The 7,198-nt window shown below is 38.9% G+C and overlaps 1 non-coding gene across 1 annotated transcript; it reads left to right on the top strand.

Moving 5' to 3' along the window:
• Window positions 1–6,310: 6,310 nt before the first annotated feature.
• Window positions 6,311–6,418, top strand: LOC138388874 (U6 spliceosomal RNA). The gene has a single exon (XR_011234348.1). It is a non-coding gene; the product is annotated as a U6 spliceosomal RNA (small nuclear RNA).
• Window positions 6,419–7,198: the final 780 nt, after the last annotated feature.

Genomic DNA, 7,198 nt, shown 5'->3' with positions numbered 1-7,198 from the left:
GGCTTGAGGAATCCTCCTGCTTCAACTTCCTGAGTAGCTAAAACTACAGGTGTGTACCACCACGCCTGGCTAGTTTTTCTATTTTTTGTAGAAACAGGGTCTTGTTCTTGCTCAGTCTGGTCTCAAACTCCTGGCCTCAAGCAATCCACCTGCCTCAGCCTCCCAAAGTGCTAGGATTACAGATGTAAGCCACTGCCCTGTCCTAGGAGCTGAATTTTTAATTTAAATTAATTTAAATTTAAATAACCACATGTGGATATTAGCTACCATATTGGACAGTGTAGCTATTTGAAGAATGAGGTAGATTCATTGGCTGGAAATAAAGCCAAGAGATAAGGGTGTAGAGAGAAAAAGGAAGTTTCAGAAGATATGAAAAGATGTAAAAGAGTCCTCTTGATTTGTGGTCATGACTGGTTGGCAGAGTTGTGTGATTTTTCTCCAGCAAATTTAGCTGCAGGAAAATCATATTATAAAAACTTTGTGATACTGGAGCTGAAATTCCCTTAGAAAGCTAATGCCACATCCCCTTAATTTTCTAGTTGAGTAAACAGATGGTCATGAAAATTAGGTAACTGGTTACCAACCCAAGGGATCATGACTGCTATCTGGCACAACCAGGTCTTTTGATGTTTTGTTCCCTCAAGATTAATACTTTTTGCCAGGCATGGTGGCTCATGCCTGTAATCCCAGCACTTTGGGAGGCCAAGGTGGGAGGAACACCTGAGGCCAGGAGTTTGAGACCAGCCTGAGCAACACAGCGAGACCTCATCTCTACAAAAAATAAAAAAATTAGCCAGGCATGGTGGCATAGTGCCTGTAGTCCCAGCTACTTGGGAGGCTGAGGCAGGAGGATCACAGGAGTTTGAGGTTTAGGTGAGCTATGACAATGACATTGCACTCTAGCTTGGGCAATAGAATGAGATACTGTCTCAAAAAAAAAAAAAATTGTACTCTTTCCCCCATTTGTCTGACTATTCTTGGCACCTTCTATCTGACCAATTCGAGGCCTACAGGCAAATGCTTTAGGACTCCCTGAAATCAGACCTGCTCTGGGACCCACACTGATCTCAGCAAAGGGTTTGACCCCCAATATCACTTATGTATAAAATGTGAACAGGTATTTTTCCTGTGTGTTAAACTGTTTTCCTTTGGCTCCTTTGTCCCTAGGCAGAGTCTTGATACCTTCACAGAAGTGACGAGTTAAGCAGGAAATTGATTTCTAGGGAATGGCAAGACCAATTCTTCAACTGCTTCTTTATAGTTTCTGAAACACGGAAGATGACCTGTTGTGCTCCCTTAATTGTTCTAATTTGGACATTGACTGTTCCATTATATGACCTGGTCTTGTGGGGATCATGTTGCAGTACAGCCTGTTCAAATACCTGCCTGTACTAATAGGGATCACATGAAGAGACTCCTGTGCCTCCACAAAAAAGGATATAGTTGTGTATCTCTTCCATTTTTGTTTAAAATGCCTAAAATTAATGGTTTGAGCAATTTTTAATAATCTATGATAAACACATTATTAGTCCTGAAAAAGAAAAAGAAATAAACATTTATTTAGGTCCTACTATGTGACTGACAAGTGCTATCATATAAATCATTTATTTATTCAACAAATAGTATATGCACAATCTGAAGAAATAAATTAAGGGTATATAGATGATGAGGATGAAGTCTATGCTTTAAAGGAGCTCATAGCCTACTGAGAGAGACAAATAATGTCCAAGTATATATAGCAGCATAAAAAATGCAACACTGGGAAATAACTATTTCTATTCTCATTTTACAGCTTCAGAAACAGGCCACTAAAGGTTAAGTGATGAATTCATGGTCACACAGTCACAAGCAGGATTTCAACTCAGGTTCAAATTATACCAAAACACCTTCCACTAAAAAAAAAAAAAAAAAATCTGTCAGAAAAATACATTTAAAATTTTATTTCAAATGTCAAGCTTAGAAAATAATATACTTAACGTATATCACTAAGAAAATTTTATTTGTTATTCTCTAAAATACTAGCAGGAAAAATCATGAACTTTAACTCAATAAATTTTATTTTTTTATTTTTTGAGACAGAGTCTCACTCTGTTGCCCGGGCTAGAGTGCTGTGGCATCAGCCTAGCTCACAGCAACCTCAAACTCCTGGGTTTAAGCAATCCTCCTGCCTCAGCCTCCTGAGTAGCTGGGACTACAGGCATGTGCCACCATGCCCGGCTAATTTTTTTTCCATATATATATATATTTTTTAGTTGTCCAGATAATTTCTTTCTATTTTTTTTTAGTAGAGACGGGGTCTCGCTCTTGCTCAGGCTGGTCTCGAACTCCTGAGCTCAAATGATCCTCCCCCCTCAGCCTCCCAGAGTGCTAGGATTACACACGTGAGCCACTGCGCCTGGCTGATAAATTTTAAAAAACACAGAAGTGTAGTCTTGTAAAATGAGCACTGGGACCGAGTCAAGCACAAAATCACTGGAAGTCACTCCTGGCATCTGTTTTTTTTTTTTTTTTTTTTTTTTGAGACAGAGTCTCACTCTGTTGCCCAGGCTAGAGTGAGTGCCGTGGCGTCAGCCTAGCTCACAGCAACCTCAAACTCCTGAGCTCAAGCGATCCTCCTGCCTCAGCCCCCCGAGTAGCTGGGACTACAGGCATGTGCCACCATACCCGGCTAATTTTTTCTATATATATTTTTAGCTGTCCATATATTTTCTTTCTATTTTTAGTAGAGATGGGGTCTCGCTCTTGCTCAGGCTGGTCTCGAACTCCTGAGCTCAAACGATCCGCCCACCTCGGCCTCCCAGAGTGCTAGGATTACAGGCTCGAGCCACCACGCCCAGCCACTCCTGGCATCTGAACATTCTACCTGTGTGGACATGGACTTGTCATTTAGTGTTTCCTAAACTTCAGATTCCACATATTTAAGGTACAGATAAATAATACATACCTACTTCACTGAGTTAGGATTATGTAAGATATGCCTAGGGATGTGGTAGACCCACATTAAATGCCAGATGACTTTGGATAAAGCAATTTTATTATTCTGGCTTTTCCCCAGGGTTTGAATTTTACAGTATTCAGTTTGTTTATTTGTTAAAAAACAAAAAATAAGGGGAGGGACTGAGTGAGGAAAGTGGGGTAGGAAGAGAAATGGGGTATGTTCACATTGGAGAGGGGAGTATGGATTTGTAGTCCATAAAATTAAAAGTTTTAGTTTTGGGATTACAGAGTAGACTCTGCAGAGGGTGCTTCATGGTGCTTCACATCCTAGCACCTGAGAATGACTTTTCAAGGATTTATAGGATCAACAAATTAAAACCCCTGTTATCGCTAATGCAATTTCTAACCAGTATATCCAGCTAGGTAATGTGAGGCCTTTATGCTTGGAACCACTGGACTACAAATTGACTTTAGTTGTAAAACTAATTGACACAAAGCAATTTTGGTTGAACCAAATTGACCTGAGAAAATGCAAAATTGTCCTAACAGTGGGGCTGTTCATTTCAATTTGGGGGCCTGAATGCCGTGGGAATCTCTACACTATCTAGTGACATTTTGGGGTATGATGCTCCCCAAATTAGTGCCTTCCCAATGATAAAGCAGCACTAGAAAATATCGAATGGCCAACTCTAGGAAACCATTCCTCAAATTACTGCCTCGAGGAAGTGATTGCTTTTCAAGGATGCCAAGTCAGAGCAAAGATGCACTTTCTGGTCAGCAACAGACTTTTAGATATTTTGAGAACACAAGAATCTCCACAAAAGCCTTAGGGGAGAACACCAATTCCCCATATCTACAGTCATTGGGGCCTAGATAAGCATAACCTTGAGTAGAAAAGAGTCAAATTCACACTTTCTCCATCCTGGTACCAGGATGATTTGTGTGCTGGAAAGTTTGCATCCATAGTAATTCCCTGTGTTGGACCTGACCTCTCCATCCCAGTTGACTATGGAAGGAAGCCAAAAAAGAGTGGGGTGTTGATGCATTTATTTGCATTTGCCATTTTTATTTGCCTTAGGAACATTAGACTGCAGGCCTCCTTAAGCATGAACTGTTTGTTAAAGTCTGGTGCTGGCTTTTGTGGACTGGTCTAGCCAAGAGTTGTTTTAGCCCAAATGGGGAGATGGGGGTGGGGCTGGGGTGGGGTAAGACATCTGCAGAGCCCAACAACCGTTACCAAGGCCTACCCTTGCTCTGCCTCTACCTGCCAAACAGTAAACAAAGCCCCTGGGAGAACTCGGGCGAGCTGAACACCTTGGTCAAACACTAAGCAAACCACCACCAGGTGTGCTTGCAGAACAGACTCTCCATCAGCGTCCTGTCATGCAGAAAATGTTTATCCAATTTGTCAAGATAATCTTTCCTCAAATAAGCCTTGGGCCTATTCCTTGGAACAGCCTGAATTTAGTTGGTATAATGTAACTCTGTTTTTTTCACCCATTTTCCTTTAATCGCTGTGTCAACTTTTCCCTGGCTTTAAGCAAACTGAAAGTAATTATATCATTCTTAAGTGAGTAATCTTTTGACTGGGTTAGCTGATTCGTGAGTTACTCTAAAATTCTTCTAAACTGTGCAGTCCTTTTCCAAACACATTTCCTTAGATGTTTCACAAAGTTCGGCTCATCGATGACCCACGGATGTGTTTATTTTGTCACATTTTGTGGCTACGCCATGACTATATTAGTGCATTTGAAAAGAAGTTGAGTGTAGAAATATGAGAGAAAGGTAATATGGGAAAAAGGTAACTTCACCTACTAATTTAGGTATTTCTTAGAAATATTATAGTCATTGTAAATAACTTTCAGCTCCAAGATAGAAGAACATTTGATTAGTGCTTTGAATCGTGGTGTAATATTAAAGGCTGGGCTTGATGGATTTGAAAGCATTTCCTTCTTTCATTTCATTACATAGTTTCCTTGCTATTTGACAACCTGTGTGATATTGTTTTGTTTAAAAAACAGAAACACTAAAGATTATCACATTTTTCTTAGTTCTACTCATTGACATACTCCCACAGAACTCATGATTTATTTAAAAATAGAAAACTCAGCCATCTGGCTATTTGATGGTTTCTATTTTTATTTCTCTTTGCATTCACAAAGTCTGTTGAGTCTGAAATTCTCTATGTTCTGCCCTATGTGTAATTGTGTATATACACACACACACTTTCTCATTTAAATTTAGCCATTATCAATCTGGGTTTGTTTTACCGACCACAGTGGCACTTTGGTGGGGACGCTAACCTTACTTAATTTATGCATTAGTCAAGTCTGCATTAAATTCTGACTCTGAAGATTGTTACTCAAAGTCTAGAAGATGCCCAATCAAAGGCATTTCTTGTTAAGATGTACCACCCATGTTTACTCAGGATTTTCATTGATGGAAACATGCTCCTTGTCTTGTCTTTGATGGAAAAGACAAAGCCACAGGATCAGAGGGAACTTGAAAGCTCATCTCATTCATCCCCATCATTTTATACACAAGCAAAGTGGGGTCTAGAGATGGTGGGAAAGACCAGTTCAGGGTGATATGACTAATTAGGAGCAGAGTTCTCTTTAGAACTTAGGCCTTCTGACTTTTTCTAATGCTTTATCCATTTTTATAAATCTAGACAAGAGCTAATAAAGATTTTTTTTTGTGAAGCTCACCAATGTACATTTTAGTTATATTAATTATACATTTATAACTTTTTTTATTTATAGTATCATGTTTACAAGTGAAATTAGTGTGCATTGTTATGCCTTGATGGCTGAAAAAAATATTTCTTTACCTCTCAGATGTCAGCGACCCTCAAACTTTATTGCATGCATGAATGAGCTGGTTGAAAAGGCAGATTCCTCAAGAGAATGAAAAGACAAGCCACAGACTGAGAGAAAATATTTGCAAAAGACACATTTGATAAAGTTCTGTTATCCAAAATATAAAAGAACTCTTTAAAAACTTGACAGTAAACAACCTGATTAATAAAATGGACAAAAGACCTAAACATACACTTCACCAAAGAAAGTAAACAGATCTCAAGTAAGCATATGAAAAGATGTTCACCACCATATATCCTCAGGGAAATGTATAATAAATTAAAACAGCAATATGACACTACTACACATATGTTGGAAAGACCAAAATCCAGAACACTGACACCACCAAATGCTGACAAGGATGTGGAGCAACAGGAACTCTCACTCACTACTGATGGAAATACAAAATAGTACAGTTGCTTTGGAAGACGGTGTAAACTAAATGTACTCTTATCATATGATCCAGCAATCTCATTCCTTGGTATTTACCCAAATGAATTAAAAATTTATATCCAGTGCTCACTTCAGCAGCACATATACTAAAATTGGAACGATACAGAGAAGATTAGCATGGCCCCTAAAAAAAAAATAAATAAATAAATAAATAAAAAATAAAAATTTATGTCCATACAAAAACCTGGCCGTAGATGTTATGCCAGCTTCATTTATAATTGCCAAAACTTGGAAGCAACCAAGATGTCCTTTAGTAGATGAATGAAAAAATGAACTGTGGTATAGCCAGACAATCGAATGTTATTCAATGCTACAAAGAAATAAGCTATTAAGCCATAAAAAGACATGGAAGAACCTTAAATGAATATTACTAAGTGAAAGAAGTCAGTCTGAAAAGGCTACACACTGTGTGATTCCAACTATATGACATTTTGGAAAAGGCAACGCTGTGGAGACGGTAGAAAGATCAATCGTGCCAGGTTGGAGGGGATTTCTAGGGCAGTGAAACTATTATGTGTGGTAAATGTTGTTGTACATTTGTCAAAACACATAGAATGAACAACACCAAGAGTGAACTGCAATATAGGTTACTGTTTTTGGGTGACAATTATGTGTCAATGTAGGTCCATCAATTATAACAAATGTGGTGCAAATGGTGATAGTGGGGGAGGTTGTGTTTGTGTGGCAACTGGGGGTATATGGCAGTCTCGGCAGTTTCTGCTCAATTTTGCTATGAACCTAAAACTGCTCTAAAAAATAAAATTCATTAATTAAAAATAAAATGGTAGATTCCTGCTCTATTCCATCTCATCTCCCCATCCTTATCCTACTCCCCCCCCAACCAATGCTAATTTAGTTGTTCTGAAGTGAGGCCCTGGAATCTGCATGTTTTGCAGGGATGCTAGGAGTGGTGGAAAACATCCTTTCCAGAAATCCTGGTCTCCACCTTC

This window comes from Eulemur rufifrons, chromosome 7, assembly GCF_041146395.1.
Source record: "Eulemur rufifrons isolate Redbay chromosome 7, OSU_ERuf_1, whole genome shotgun sequence".
Taxonomy (NCBI): Eukaryota; Metazoa; Chordata; class Mammalia; order Primates; family Lemuridae; genus Eulemur; species Eulemur rufifrons.
Note: the sequence above shows the minus strand (reverse complement) of the source record. Positions and strands in the feature narration are given on the sequence as shown.